A 15,938-nucleotide genomic window follows, 5' to 3' on the forward strand; every position below is an offset into this window, starting at 1 on the left:
GTCCGAAGTTCGTAGTCCGACGTCGTAGCAGTCCAGTCCAGTCCGAGGCCTTCCAGTTTCTGCTTCCCGGTGAGTACCGTTGCGGGGGAAGTATCTAGACAGGATCATTAGTTTGTTCCTGGTCCGTTGGGTTTGGGTACACAGATCCAGTCCGAAGTAGTCACCTAGGTGGATACGGTATGACGTGTCTCTTTATGGGACCGGTCTGTTCTGTACTGTTTTAGCAGTGCATCCAGTAATTCTAGTAAGTCCGTTCTCGAGAAATTCATGTGTTCTGTTTTCAGTGTATCAGGTAGTATTCTGTTCGAACTGTTATTTATGTATTTCTATGTCGTGGTATGAGTGATTTGTTTGCCATTTCATTGCTGTGATTATTGTGTATTGTGTTCGCAAGTAAAGTAGATTTCCGAAATGCCTCTGTTCTCGAAATTACGTCAGATAAAGACCAGAAAAGGGTTACTCGAAGAAGCAGTTCCTGTCCCTCCTAGGGACAGTCCTGGACATTTTATGTATCACAAGCATGGCTTAGATGCCATATTATATCTAGATTTATGGGCGGATTATACGAAAGATCTTGAAGAGAAATATAGATGGCCTGTATCAGGTACATGGGATGCCGAGTGCATCATGCGAGTAGAAGAAGCGTTATGGAAAAAGAAAGCCAGACAGTCCCAGAAAGATGCCATCGAGTTATGGCGCAAAGAATCCCATAAAAGAACCGAAAAAGAATTCAGAAAAACAGAATTAAGTAGGGAATCCTCAGAAAAAGCCCAAGAAAGGGAATTAATAGAAGAAGGTGAACGAGTTAGAGCAGAACAGTCAGACAGACAGAGAAATGCCCTTATTAAAGGTATGTATCCTCTTCTTGCCGAGGGCTTGCCAAAAGCAACCCCCGAAGCACCCTGTAATTTACCGCCACCATTGGTCCCGATTAAGCTACGTCATAAACCGACCGCAGCTGAAATTTTTCTCTCGTCCTACTTGGACGACACAGTCCCAGAATATGCAAATCCTATTCCGCCTGCTCACCCACAGCCTCCCGTTAATAATGTAATTCCTGTTCCTCCAGCCACTGGTCCCGGGGGTCAAGTTAATATGCCAGCACCCCCGGACCAGCCCACAGTAAATGTACCCGCCTTGCCAGTTACTTTACCAGCACGTACAGTATTCCCCGACGATTCTAGTTCAGGAGCAGTGGGGGGAAGCGCTCCTATCACCCCGCCTCAAGCAAGACGACTGACGCCGCGAGAAGCAGCGTTACAGCATACGCCAAAAGTGGCTACATACACAGATCTCAAGCGACTTCTTACCGAATGTATATATGATCCAGTTCCAGGCGAAGATCACATGATCTTATATTCAGTACGTTTAAGACGGGTTGCCAGCTTTTTGATCACCCTGCCCGACATGAAGGAACATCTAAACAGAATATATCGTTTTATCCGTACAGGAGAGAATCCAGGAAGTATTCACGAAGCTATGGCGCACAGGAAAGCCGAGATTCAACATATGATTTTAAAGTTCTTGATTAACTGTTTAATAAGAGAGCAAGATTATCCAGATAAAGACCAAGACGAGATGAAAGTCCTGACTAGGTGGAGTGACAATATAGCCGAGGGAAAACACAAGACACAAGGTAGTGTAGAAAGTATGTACAAGAAAATTCGTAAGGAAATCATAAGTATACACCAGAAAGAGGAAGCAAAAAGAGCAACCGAGAAAGAGAATGACTCTTCTAGTGAAGGGGTAGACAGCGAGAATCCCTCTAGAATAGCGTATGTAGGTAGAACTAGACTTTCCGACCGACATTCACGCCTAGATTGCAAGAAAGTTTTTCCTCCTCCAGCACCAGAACAGTGTTCTCTTGAACAAGTATTCCAGGTCACAGATCAGATTCTGAAATCACGAATAGGTTATAGCGAGCTGAGTACAATGCATGAACAAGAACTAGCCCGATCAGCAGTCTGATGGACTAGTGATTCGATCACGTTTCCAGATGAAATAGTGGCCCAAATGTTTCTGAAACTGCCCCCAGCCGAGCAACGGCTGGTGGGTACGTATATGATCCAGCACCTCATCACACTGTATGAGGATCAGCATTCTGATCCAGGTCCTCTACATGATGTATTAAACGAGTTACTCCTAAACAGATGGAAAGGTGTAGGTACCGATTTAATTAGTGTCATATTAGAACAGCGCCACAAATACAGAACGTTTCTGAATCCACATTTTGTTCCCGTCTCACCCCCAGAAAGAAAATCATTCTACATAGACAGACAGAATCCGTTACGAGAAGTACATCCAGTTAAGGTAGAGGGGGGTGGTCTAGAACGAGTATTTGTCTACACCCCTATCACGAAAATAGAACTCTTGGAAATGAAAAAGTTAATTCCCTGTCACGATAAAGATCCAGCAGGGTTCCACCGTGAATTAAAGGACATGCTCCGTATGGGAGAATACACGTATCCTGATATCATTAAAATGTTAAAGGTCCTGTTGCCTGCGGGCATATATGAAAAACTCAAAGAAAAAGAATGGGAGGTGGGAGAGAAAAAGATAGATTGGACAGCATTAGAAACTGAAGATAATACACGAGTTCCAGGTACCGGTCTTGGGGAGAAAGCTAAAGCATTGCCCGAGTTATTGATACAAGTTTTGCCAAGATTACTAGCCACGAAAAAGGAAGATTGGGATGCCATCTCAGCCTGTAAACAGAAACAAGACGAAGATACTAGTGATTTCTATTCTAGATTTGAGAAATGTTTCATTATTAATAGTGGTCTGAAAACAAGTAGTGAATCGTATCCACATCTTTTTGTTACCAAACTAGTCGAGAATTCAAGTCCACAAGTTAAGAATCGAGTACTGAAAGTCGAGAGTACTTGGCAAGCTAATACCCCGTCACAAATGCTCCAGATGCTCCAGTACCACCAGAACAGAATTAGGGAGGAGCAGGAACACGAAAGGAGACGTATGAAAGACACGAAAATGAAAGTACTAGTTGCACAATCTGTTCCGCAAGACAGTCAGAAGAGGGGTAGGCAGTTGACACCCGACCGTATCCAGTTAATAGCATATCTTCCACAGCCCAAGACTCAGAAGGAGGTACGAGCTTTTATCGGCCTCACTTCTTACTGCAGACAATGGATTCCTCAGTATGCATTTCTAGCCAAGCCACTGATACAGTTAACGACACAGGAGGCAGCCGTATCAACTGTCCTCCCTTGGACCCAGGAACATACACTTGTTTTCAATGAGTTAAAGAAAGCTTTATGCCAAGCACCTGTTCTAGCAACACCAAACTACAGTAAGCCTTTTACACTTTTTGTCACTGAACGTGATGGTACTGCATTATCTGTTCTGACACAAGATCAAGCAGGACAATACAAGCCCTGTGCTTATTTCTCTAGCACATTAGATCCGGTGGCCCAGGCTCTGCCTGCGTGCCTCAAGTCAGTTGCAGCCACAGCTCTAGCTATCAGACAAAGTGATTCCATAGTGTTAGGACACTCCCTGACAGTACAAGTTCCACACTCGTGGAAGTTCTTTTAAACCGAACACAGACTCAGCACTTGACAATTGCACGTTTAACAGGTTATGAACTGACACTGTTTCAGCCACACATAGAAATCAGACGCTGCAACATTTTAAATCCAGCTACACTGTTACCGTCAGTTACTTCAAATCCTGCCACACATGACTGTGTGGAAGTTGTTAACACCATGACAAAGCCAAGACAAGACTTGACAGACATTGCATTACCTGATCCCGACCTGACACTTTATGTGGATGGTTTGTGTATGAGAACAAGTACAGGAGAACTAGTAGCCGCGTATGCAGTGACTACTGAAACCGAAGTTATAGAAACACATCGTATTGATACCCTGTCTGCTCAGGCAGCAGAGCTTGTCGCTCTGACCCAAGCCTGCATACGAGCCAAGAACTTGAAAGTTAACATATACACAGATTCACGTTATGCATTCGGAGTCGTACACGACTTTGGAGTGCTCTGGCAAGAAAGAGGTTTTATGACTTCTCATGGAACCAAGATTCAGCATGGCCCCCTCATTCAAGCTTTGTTAGATGCAATACATTTACCGACAGCTATCGCTATCATGAAGTGCAAGGCACATACGAAAGCCACTGACACCATTTCCCAGGGTAACGATCTAGCAGATCGAACGGCCAAGATTACAGCTCAGACTCCAGACATTCCAGTTAACACGACACAGACAGACATTCCAGATCAGACTACTTGTATGACAGTTAAGGACCCTACACAAGATGTAATAGATATACAGTCACATGCTACTCCCGATAAAATAAAGAAATGGTCCGAACAAGGAGGGGTCCAGACAGATCAAGGATGGTTGACGAAGGGAAAAGCCACATGGTTTCTCCCCGATTCTATGGTTCAAGTCATTATTAACACCGCACATAGTCCAGCACACTTAGGAGAAAAAGCCATGTTAGACAGTATCCAGAACCTCTGGTTCAACAAGAATTTACGAGCAGCAGCCAAACAGAAAGTGCGTACCTGCATGATCTGTTGTCAGTTCAATCCAGGTAAAGGTGTTCCGGTGGAACAAGGTGGATTCCATCCTCCCGACCACCCTTTTGAAGTCCTCCAGATGGATTATATTCAGATGGAGAGATGTCGAGGTTTCAAGTATGTCCTCGTAGTTGTATGCGCTTTGTCCAGGTGGACAGAAGCATATCCAGTTCCAGATTACACTGCTGCGACCACTGCCAGGCAGTTGGTTTGTGAGTATTTTCCCCGCTATGGATTACCTAGGGTCGTGTATTCAGATAACGGCCAGCCATTCTCATCCGAACTCATGAAACAAGTATCCCTTCTGTTAGGGTACCAGTGGAAGTTCCACTGTGTACGACATCCTGAAGCAGCCGGTCTCGTAGAGAGACATAACCAGACCCTGAAAATCCGAATTGCTAAAGTATGTGCAGAGAAAGGTGTAGATTGGATGGTAGCACTGCCAGTCGCCCTTTTCTATATGAGAATGGTCGCTCATTCCCGTTCAGGTCTGTCCCCCTTTGAAGTCATTTTCGGTCGTCCCCCAAACATGTGGGGTACACCTAGACCACGTACAATCACAGATGTTGACAGTAATATGCTGACAGATTACTTGGCCTCCTTGATGTCTGCACTACAATCTTGTCGTTCACAGGTTGCCGCCGCTTTTCCAGACAACACCGAAGTAAAACCGCACGAGGTCATACCAGGGGACCTGGTACTTGTGAGGAATTTTGATCGCTCAAGTCCGCTGGAGCCCCGCTGGAAGGAGCCCCGCCTTGTACTACTTACAACCAGGACTGCAGTGAAGATAGAGGGCCGAAAAGGATGGCTGCATTCCAGTCATGTCAAAAGATTCCATGGACTTAAACTAAAGACTTTTCTTAAAGACTGCCCCGTTCTCAAGGACTGCCCAGACACTGAATCTAAACTCCCCCTGTTAGAGAAAACTCCGCAGCAGGAGTATAAAGAGAAACTGAGGTCTAGTAAGTCAGCCAGTTTAATTGTCTAAGTCCCTCTCGGGTGAAACGGTTAGACAGGTTCCTGACATGTATGAGATAGACCCACACAGTGAGAGAGTTAGTCAAAACTCTAAGAGATGTATCATTACTCTGTTCTTTCTATTATTTCTGAGTCTTATGGTTACTTGCATAAGTTATGCTTTACATTTATGTTTTCCTATTTCACATGTACATATGTTTTCTAATGTTACAGTAGAGCACACATTTAGTGACCTGCCTCCTCACGAGTTATCCTATCGTCTTGCTATGCGTAATAATACTTTTATCCGAATGCTGCACTATTCACACCAGACCAGCAATGCCACTAATTGTTGGGTGTGTGGTCGACTCCCCCCTTTCCAGACACCGAAGGGAGTTCTGCCACTCTTTCCTTATCCATTCTCACACAATGGGTCGTGTGGAGCATGGTCCACGTTAACGTCATCCTCAAATGATATGTCCCTTCTGAATAAAACATGTTTCCCAGACAAGGAAGGTCTTTCCCATAGAACAGGATTAGATCTAGAAAATGAAGTATATGATCTAGGAAATTATTCCTCGAATTTCATGGTTTTGAATGTTCAGTCCGAGACTACTCCAGATTTGCCTGCTATTTCAGTTCTACCAGTGAAAGGCGAATTATGTGTCAGAAAGAATGGTTCCGCACATGTAGGACATAGTGATTGTACTACTGTAGTCGAGTATAGTGACAGTGGGAAATCTATTTTCAAAGCCTCACGTCATTCTTATTTTGTTTGTGGTCAGACCGCATATGTTCGTCTGCCCCTCGATTGGGATGGAACATGTTACATTGCCTTCCTACTGCCACCAGTTTTTCTAGCCCCATCTGATTATCACAGAAACACATATCTAGTACACGTTAGACATAGAAGGGAGATCGAGTCCCCAATTGTCGATCAAACTGAAACTGCCTTAGAACAATATCAAGACTTCAATAAAGGTTTCTTTTTCTTCATAGGTCCTGTCCAGAATAGTAAGTTAATACGTAGGTTAACCAGAACCCTTGAAGCAGTAGTGAATGAGACTACTTCCGCTCTAGGTAATTTAACTGAAGAGCAATCTGCTATGAGATTTGTCGTGCTCCAAAATCGTCTCGTTCTTGACGTCATACTGGCCAATAGAGGAGGAGCTTGTAGTGCCATCGGATCTAGTTGCTGCATTTTCATTCCTAATAACGCGCCGTCTGTTTATTCAGCTATAACCAGACTTCATAAAATTGCCCATCAGTTACACCAGAATCCAGGCACCTGGACATGGTCCGGTTGGCTCTGGAGTATCATATCTGCCTGGGGATGGAAAGTATTGTCATTCCTAGGTATAGCAGTAATGATTATATTCAGTTGCTGCCTCTGTTTACAATGTGGCCCTGCGATTTGCGGCTTGTGTGCTACATCTTGTATTCCTAGTCCTAGTCCTAAGTCCCGTTCCAAGACAATTCGAGACGAGCAAATGATGCTATATGAAATGATAGATGGTATCATGAATATTGATGTTTCCTGATGGAAACGTAGGGCACAAGGAGGGAATGAGGAAAATTGAATTTTGCCTTGTCATATGTGCCTACGTGTTCCCCATCCTATGTTATATGTGCATGATCGATATGCATATATCCCCCTATGATCGATTAAAGACGCAATTATAGTTGTGTCCAACTCTAGTATGTCAGTTTCCAGTTCTCGTGACAAGCAACGAGTATTAGGCCTATGTTGCCACGTTTTACAGTGTGCACGTTAATTCCCCGAATTGTCCCCGTTTCTAGGCCTCAAAAGGGCCCGGACACCAGATTCAAGCTCCAGTCTCCTGAACCCACTCCGAGGAGCGATGCAGCCCCCACCTGCATCCCTGACCCTTCACTTACTTTCTGCCACGCAGTGCGGTGCCCGACCTGGCTCTGCCTGCCTGTCTGCCAAGAATATGTTATGCCTCAAGTTATCAGTCCAGCTCTCCTTCTTCGCATTCCTAAGCTACTGAACCGCATAAACAGCTTCAGTCATAGTCTAGTCTTTCTGTCTCCATGCAAGAGAGTTACTGTATTAATGTTCATAGAAGATTCATAGCACACGCAATACATGTAGAATATATGCATGCACCAGCCTTAGTGTCAAGTGGCCTTTGCCCTGATAACTTTTAGATTCTATCAACATGTTCTCCAAACACGAGATATCAGATATGCTATAGGTACATGTCGTCCTGACACCGCAGACTCTAGTCTCCTCTTCTAGTGCAGAAGTCATAGCCCCCAGTTCTCCCCGGTAACACGTCACTGCCCGTTTGCGCGCACCACTAGGTTAAAGGTCCCAGCTGCTCAGGAAGCCCCCTCCATGTTTCCGCCCATTCATGACACTTCTGTGACGTTCTCATCACATGTCTACGTGCACGCCCTGTGCACGCCTTCTTTTCACGCCCATGTGTTCTTATCTTACGCCTGTCACTAGTTACGCCTACTGTATGTAATGTAATTGTGATATTTTAGTATATATACCTTGTACTGTTGATGAAGCGCTGCAGCTGCCTCTCTATTTTATTTCAGGCTGTCCCGATCCTGTCCCTTCCCTTTTGCCTGAATAAAGCCCGTTCGACTCGGATACATCGGATCCTGCCTCTTATTTATTGAGCTATCTGTTATTATTAATGTATTCAAAAATAGTACCGGTATTTAATTATTTATTTACCACAAAATCTTACTGCAATATTTTCTTAATCAATAACTCTGTTAGTAACAACATAAAAACATTCGCTACTCTGTCTGTTGTGCTAAATAAAGGATAGATTTATATTCACGGCGAGTAACACATTCCGCTTACCCTTCACAAAGTAAGACTTTCCGTTTACTCTTCAAACACTACAGGTAAATCCCTTCCGCTTACCTTTCACTCAAGCTCAGAAGAACCTGCTACTCCTTTGGACTTATCCTTCAGGATATATCTTAGTCCAAAGTTTCACCAGCGAACCCTTCTGCTGTCAATCAAGCTCAGAAGAACCTGCTACTCCTTTGGACTTATCCTTCAGGATATATCTTAGGCCAAAGTTTTACCAGCGAACCCTTTTGCTATCAATCAAGTTCAGAAAAACCTGCTACTCCTTTAGTGTGACCCTTTTTAGGTGATATCAGACCAAAGTTTCACCAGCGAACTCTTTGCTATCAATCACTCATACAGTAAATAGTCCCTAATTTAACACTGCCAGCCCTACCTAGCTTCTCAGTGTTATTCCAACAGACGAGTAACCTCAGTGCAGTGTGGCTTCCATTTACCACCCGCTATTCCTTCCCGGGATTCCACAGGTGTGCATACCTGCGTGTTCCAGACAACATAGAACAAGACACTAACTTAACATGAAGAATTAAAACATGTAATCAATAACCCAAAAAGTATGTCCTATGAAATTACCAATATAATCAATAACACCATCAATTCAAAATGAGCAAAATTTCACCAACAATAAGAAAACGTAATATTTTCAACACTTCAAAAAATACATGCTAGCATATTAACAACATTTCACAACCCTATTGATACTCACACCTCTTCTTGCTTCACCTTCCAGTACTGCTTTGCCAGTGTTCAGGTTCTGAGCATTGGAGTCAGGAATCAGGACTTGGACATTTATCTAACTTGGGCAATTATTTTATTTCCCTTCTAAGGTCAATGATCCATTAGTTGAGTAGTTGATGGTGAAATCAATAATCATTAATCACCAAACTAATCAATAATGGCCATCCTCTGCTTACCAAAAACTGATGGAGCGGTAATTTCTTCTGGTAGTTTCTCAATGCAAAACCCTCATGCTACCTCTAATTTACCGCTCAAAAGGTGTTGGGCCCTTCACACCATGTATTACCTTCAGGAGATTTTAAATAATCATGAACAGTAAAAACTGCAATTATTATTCAAGCCAATAAAAAGAGTTGTTGAGTGTTTTAAAGGATTTTATTTTCTAGTCAAAAGTTACGTTTTTTCTCTGACCCTTTATTCATTAGTAAAATATCAATTAGGTTACAGAATTTGGAGAACAGGAAAAATATCAATAATACAAAACACATTACAGTCTGCATATAAGCATTACATGTAGTTATGAAAATGTGGCGCAAAATTCTTAAAGAGTTTCTAAGAAAAATAGTCTTGCAGGCTAATCAATAATTAAATAGTTGGCAAAAATCTCCCATAAAGAGAAATAAATGCATAAGACAAATAAATCTTTTCAGACCTAATTAATTCGTCAAAGCATAAACTTAAAGTTTAGCATCTAAAGCTAAAGAGCCTTTCTATCTGTTGCTGTTGTGCATCTCTGTGTCTAAAGAGCAAAAAGGAAGGAGACAGCCCGCCCTTCACCAGACCTCAAAGGAATGTGGCCTGCAGTGCCAAGATATGACGTGGAAGCAAGAAACCTCCCCCTGACTCTCCTCGGACGCACCTCCCCTTCAGCAATCTCCCGGGACGTTTCGCGTACCTAACCCATAGAACCCAGCTGAGCTGAGAAAGCAAGCCCCCATCCAGAGAGGACATTATTTTATACTCTAATTATTGGCAGACTACACAAAGATGTAGCTTCTTTCAGGAAAACCTGTACGTGATTGGTCAGTCATGATGGCATGAGTTCTCACTCCCCTGACTCATTCTAAAATCCTGACTTTACCAGTTTTAACAAAAGAAGCATACATGAATAACTACATTTATAAACATTTGCAACATTTACTAGGAAAAATGTTTCATTCTAATTCTCTTCCTTCCCTTCTCAGTGCAGTCAGATGGATACTTTTAACTAACACTGGTACATTGGCACAGTCACAAGAATATACAGTTCAAGATGTCCTTCACTTCTTGTCATGAGGAAAGCTGCCACAGTCTGCGCATGCTCCCTTCTCATTAAATTGCAAGCCATAGCCTTGATGGATTCACAGGCAGCCATGTTTTGTGTAGGCCCCAAAAATAAAACAAACACAAAGATAATATTAATTTCATGTAAATCAGCCCATTATGTTTCCCAACTCCATACTAATACCCCTTATAAATGTTTACCTAGCCAAGCTATTAGTTTCAAGCAGCTTTTCTATTATTTATGACAAGATGCTAAATAAATGTGCAACATAGCATTTTCATGCATTTAGTGTAAAATTTAAAAGCACACACAGTTACTACAGCGCACACAACAACATGCTTTAATGTTGTAGATAGCTTTTCATGCAAAAAGCATTTAGTCCCCTGTGTAGTGTTTGGTGCATTTGTTAATTCACACACATTATAAAAAGAGGTGTTATTAACTGAAAATATTTATCAAAATATGCAACAAGTCAAAGTCTATTAAGACATGAATAGTAAATTTAGATTACATGGGATGAGCTGGAAAGAGAGAAACACATTCTATTAATCTTCAAAGCTAAAAAGGCCACTTTTCTCTAGACTGTAAAAAAAAACATAAGTTAATTCAGCAAAAGCATTTCAGACTGAATAGGCCTCACTTTCATGTTTTTCATGTGCCATGTTTTTAACTTGCACCAAAATGTGCGTGGCAATTTAAATGCAGCCTGTCTGAAGCACAAAAAATAAAACAATGCCTGACTGCAGATGGAATCTGCTCCATCACTGGTACCTCCTGTAAGTCCTACGCAGCGGAATTCCGGAGCGCTGGTTGGAAGCCCAGCACCCTTTTTCCACCACCCTGCAAACGCGAGTACTAGTTAGAGTAGCATATTTCTGCACATTTGACTTAAAAGTAGTTTTAATCCCCCTGCCCTATTATGGACTGTGTGAGCTAAAGAATGATGATGGATTAAACCCAGATCAGTTGACTGGAGGTGAGTGTTTGCAATGTTCAACACTCCGTCCATCATCCCCTTTGGTTTTGCTTTGTTCGCCCTAAGTTGGCAGGGTATGCCCAGAGGTGGGTCCCTTGCTCACTTTGCCACTGGATTCAAGCTAGCCTGGCTGATGACAGCTGATTAGCCAGAAACCGGTCCCAGGATGCTTGTTTCCGGTCCAGGGAAGACATGGCTTGGCAGTTCGGGCTGGAATATTCCCATGATGCACAGGGTCAGACTGATTTGCATATGGCCATGTCTGAACTGGGGTGGCGGAGTGAGCTAAAGAATGATGATGGATTAAACCCAGATCAGTTGACTGGGGGTGAGTGCTTGCATTGTTCAACACGCCGTCCATCATCCCCTTTGGGTTTTGCTTTGTTCAACCTAAGTTGTCAGGGTATGCCCAGACGTGAGTCCCTTGCTCACTTTGCCACTGGATTCAAGCTAGCCTGGCTGATGACGGCTGATTAGCACGAAACCGGTCCCAGGATGCTTGTCTCCGGTCCAGGGAAGACATGGCTTGGCAGTTCGGGCTGGACTGTTCCCATGAGGCACAGGGTCAGACTAATTTGCATATGGTCATGTCTGAACTGGGGTGGCGGAGTGAGCTAAAGAATGAATATGGATTAAACCCAGATCAGTTGACTAGGGGTGAGTGCTTGCAATGTTCATCCCTCCGTCCATCATCCCCTTTGGTTTCTGCTTTGTTCGCCCTTAGTTGGCAGGTTATGCCCAGACGTGGGTCCCTTGCTCACTGTGCCACTGGATTCAAGCTAGCCCGAATGATGACGGCTAGTATTTAAAAACGTTAGAAAATCACTTAAAAAACCATAGGTTTCAGGCACATTATAGTTAGAAATTAGCATTTAAAAAACCTTTGAAATTCACTGGAAAAAACATAGGTTTCAGGCATATTATAGTAAGAAATTAGCATTTAAAAAACCTTAGAAATTCACTGAAAAAACCATAGGTTTCAGGGGCATTATAGTTAGTTGGACATTTCACTCGTAAAAACATAGAAATTCCCCCATTATAGTTAGTTCAGTTAACTATAACTCGCGCCCCCGCAATGCACTGCTAATGACGTCACATATCACTCATGACATGGTCAGTGACATCACTCATAACATCACTGATGACGTATCAAATGACAACAGATATATATATATATATATACTTCGTTTTATGGTTTGGTGGGAGAATACAGCAGAGTTTCTTCATCTTGCAGTAGTCATCTTTTTTTTAAGTATTTGGTTGTTTAACCCGTTGGCTGCGCCGCCGATTTTGCGGAAGTGCGGCACTTCCGCAAAACAGGCGGGGCCGCGTCGGACATTGGCCGACGGCAGCACCAGCGAGGTAGTGCTGCCGTCGGCCAATGGCCGACGGCAGCATGGAAGGGGTTAAATTAGTTTGCATTTTATATTGTTGAATTAATTGTTCATCATATTTTATTGGTTAACGTTGTTTACAATTTTATTTTATTGGTTGGTTTAGATTGATTTTTCAATAATTTTTTATTAGTCATGTCCTTCTATGCTAAACGTTGATTTAGTTTTTTTACTATATGAGACATAGTTTTATAGATTTGAATAAAAATATGAGTGTATATATATATATATATATATATATATATATATATATATATATATATATATATATATATATCCGTTTCGTTGCATTTGCGCTTTTGGCTAAACAAATAAAAAAAGTCACTGTTTACAGCAGTGGGAGAAAGTTATTACAGAGTCCGTGTTTCTCTTCATGGTGGATGAACTCACCGGAGCGCTATTTGAATGAATATATATATATATATATATATATATATATATATATATATGAGGTACGTAGTGCTCCCACGTCGAAATCTTCAGTAACAGCAGTTACTGTCGAGCAGGAAAACAGGAGCAGCGAGACCCAAAAATGGTGCAAATATTGTATTTTATTGAATGCTAGCCCAGCACCAGTCCGCCATGACGCGTTTCGGCTAGAGATAGCCTTGATCACATGACAAGCGTCAAGAGGGCTGTTCACCTATTTAAAGTGCAACGTGCCATCACATGCAAAGGAAACAGAAAAAATACTGTTGATGTTACCGAGTTGTTAAACCTCTAACATTGCGACATAAATGTCTGAATTGCACATGTATACAAGAAACTCATCACAAACAATGAATAATGTGTGATATACATAGTTATCATTCATCAAGAATACCATCTTAATAAATTAGGCATCTATTTACAAGAGTCAACATGGCAACGGCTAAATCCAACTTTTAAAATGTTATAAAAGCTAAAAGCCGATAAATAGTTATATACATCTAAAATATAACCATTAAAATCACCAAAACTCTGTACAAAACTAAATGTAAATTAAGGTTCCGTTTGTCATGAACTCCTAATTCAGTGTAATAGTGCCCAAGTGGGCTGGTAGTCTTGCAGACCAATAGTAGGTACTATACATATGCAAAATTCGCAAATTTCTACAAACGCAGTGATGGTATAAAGTGCTCCCACAATTAGTGATATAAAGTGATTGGTGAAATTAAAATGGTATTGGAGATTATATTCTTCAGGGAAATGGTTAATAATCATCAGGTAAAGTATCAAAAGTCACACTGCAATTGAAAAAAGGTTAAAACTTCATATATATATATATATTGATATTTAGGGTGCTTTTTAACCATTTGTAGTTAATGGTAAAGTCTTCTTCTGATTGTATCAGTATGATATAAGGTATATAATTTATGAGGTTGAATGGTAATAATTTTGTTGATGTGTTTTAGTTTTTTCCCCAAAAGTATTTCATGTATAAAGTTTAAAAAATATATTTTCTAATGATTAAATATTTTGGTGAAAAAAGTGTTAGCCAAATTGTCTGAAACAATATTTTTGACATATCATATGTTGATTTAAAGGTAAAACTTTTTTTGTTTCCAATATTGCTATTTTTGATATAGGGTAAAATCAATATTTATAATAAATATATTTGTGTTGTCATTATTTGTGGTTTTACTAGTTAACTAGAGGAAGGCGATATTTTTGTTCTAATATTTAATTTATGATATTTTTGTGTTTGTATATTGTACCCATCAACTTTAAGTCAGGGATTCCATAATACTGCCTTATAATTTATACTATCGGGCACCACTCATTCGTCATGTTTCCTCACTCATGCTGCCCTCCACGCTTCAAAGGCCAAAAGAGATAATTCTGGCATTTCAATAAATGGGCATAAGTGACTGATTCATGAGAACCGAAGGACATCTGACAAAACCTGTGAGGAGTATTGCCTGGTTGTCCAAGAGCTTTGTAGGCCTGTGAGTAGTGTTGAGACATAGCATAAAGACTCCTCCATCAGCATTTACACAACACATGATGGTATCTTGCCAAGCAGATTCAATTTGGGTATTATACAGATGCCACATAATAAGCAAATCTGGATTCCAGACTGGTGCAGGCCTATACATTTAAAGCAGTCTAGAAGTAATCTCCCTTGATTCATCAGACTTATGACCTTCTTATAACTACTGTGTAGTTGTAGTGGCGGTGTGATGACTGCTGCACTGTGTAAGTGTGGAAGGGTATGCTCAGATGTGAGTCCCTTGCTCACTGCACCATCAGGATTCAAGCAAGCCGGGCCGAAGACGGCTGTAATGCCAGAAACCGGTCCCCGGAAGCTTGTTTCCTTTCCAGTAAAGAATTGGCTTGGTAGTTTGGTCTGCCCTGTTCCCATGATGCACTGGGCCAGGGTCAGACTAATTTGCATGTAGCCAGGTTCTGAGCTGGGATGGTGCAGTGAGCTAAAAAACGGTGATGGATCAAGCCCTGATCTTTTGACTGGGTAGGAGTGTTCTGCTTAATTCAGATACTCTGTCCATCACCACCCCCTTTATGAATCGCACTGTGTAACCCTGCACATTAATACAACTGCCTTCGTTTTGCCACTGCGAAACCCCTGGCCCCGTCGGGATCAAGGATCACGCTGGACTGGCGGTCTTTCACTGTGAAGAATATGCTGGCAGTGCCGCAACCGGTACCACCAAGAATATTTTGAGTTGCCTCACGGCCATCCTTTTATGGCATAGGTCACATTTTTACAACTTCGGTGGTCGGACCTTCACAAGACAGCCAACACCATGGGGATCAAGGATACTGCTGGGCTGGTGGTTTTTACCTGTGAAGAATATGCTGTTGGTGCTGCAGTTGGCACCACCAAGCATAATTTGAGTTGCCCCAAGGCCACCCTTTTTATGGTGGTGCGACCACAATGAAAAGGGTGGTGAAGAGGCAACAGGCCCCCTGCCCTTCCAGGGCCTGAGGGTGAAATGGGGGGGCATTACATGCCTCACCATATTGAACTTGCAGACGGGGCTGTCACTGTGACGGTCTGCATGTAAGGCTCCCCAATGAGCGTTGCAGGCTGCCACCATTGCAACACTGCTGTGCCATCCCCCACCACGGATTACAGTTCTAATCCGACGAGCAGTATTGGAACGACTTTGGCAATACTCCCGCAGGGTGCTGCATGGTAGCCAGCAGGAGGACTGCCAAAGTCGTAATAAGACCCTAACTGTGAACATGGGGAG

At 42.2% G+C, this 15,938-nt stretch overlaps 1 protein-coding gene across 1 annotated transcript in view; it reads left to right on the top strand.

Moving 5' to 3' along the window:
• LOC144785418 (UPF0764 protein C16orf89 homolog) overlaps positions 1 to 15,938 on the top strand; it is a 793,662-nt gene that overhangs the window by 629,385 nt on the left and 148,339 nt on the right. The window lies entirely within an intron of this gene.

Source organism: Lissotriton helveticus, chromosome 10 (genome assembly GCF_964261635.1).
Source record: "Lissotriton helveticus chromosome 10, aLisHel1.1, whole genome shotgun sequence".
Lineage (NCBI taxonomy): Eukaryota > Metazoa > Chordata > Amphibia > Caudata > Salamandridae > Lissotriton > Lissotriton helveticus.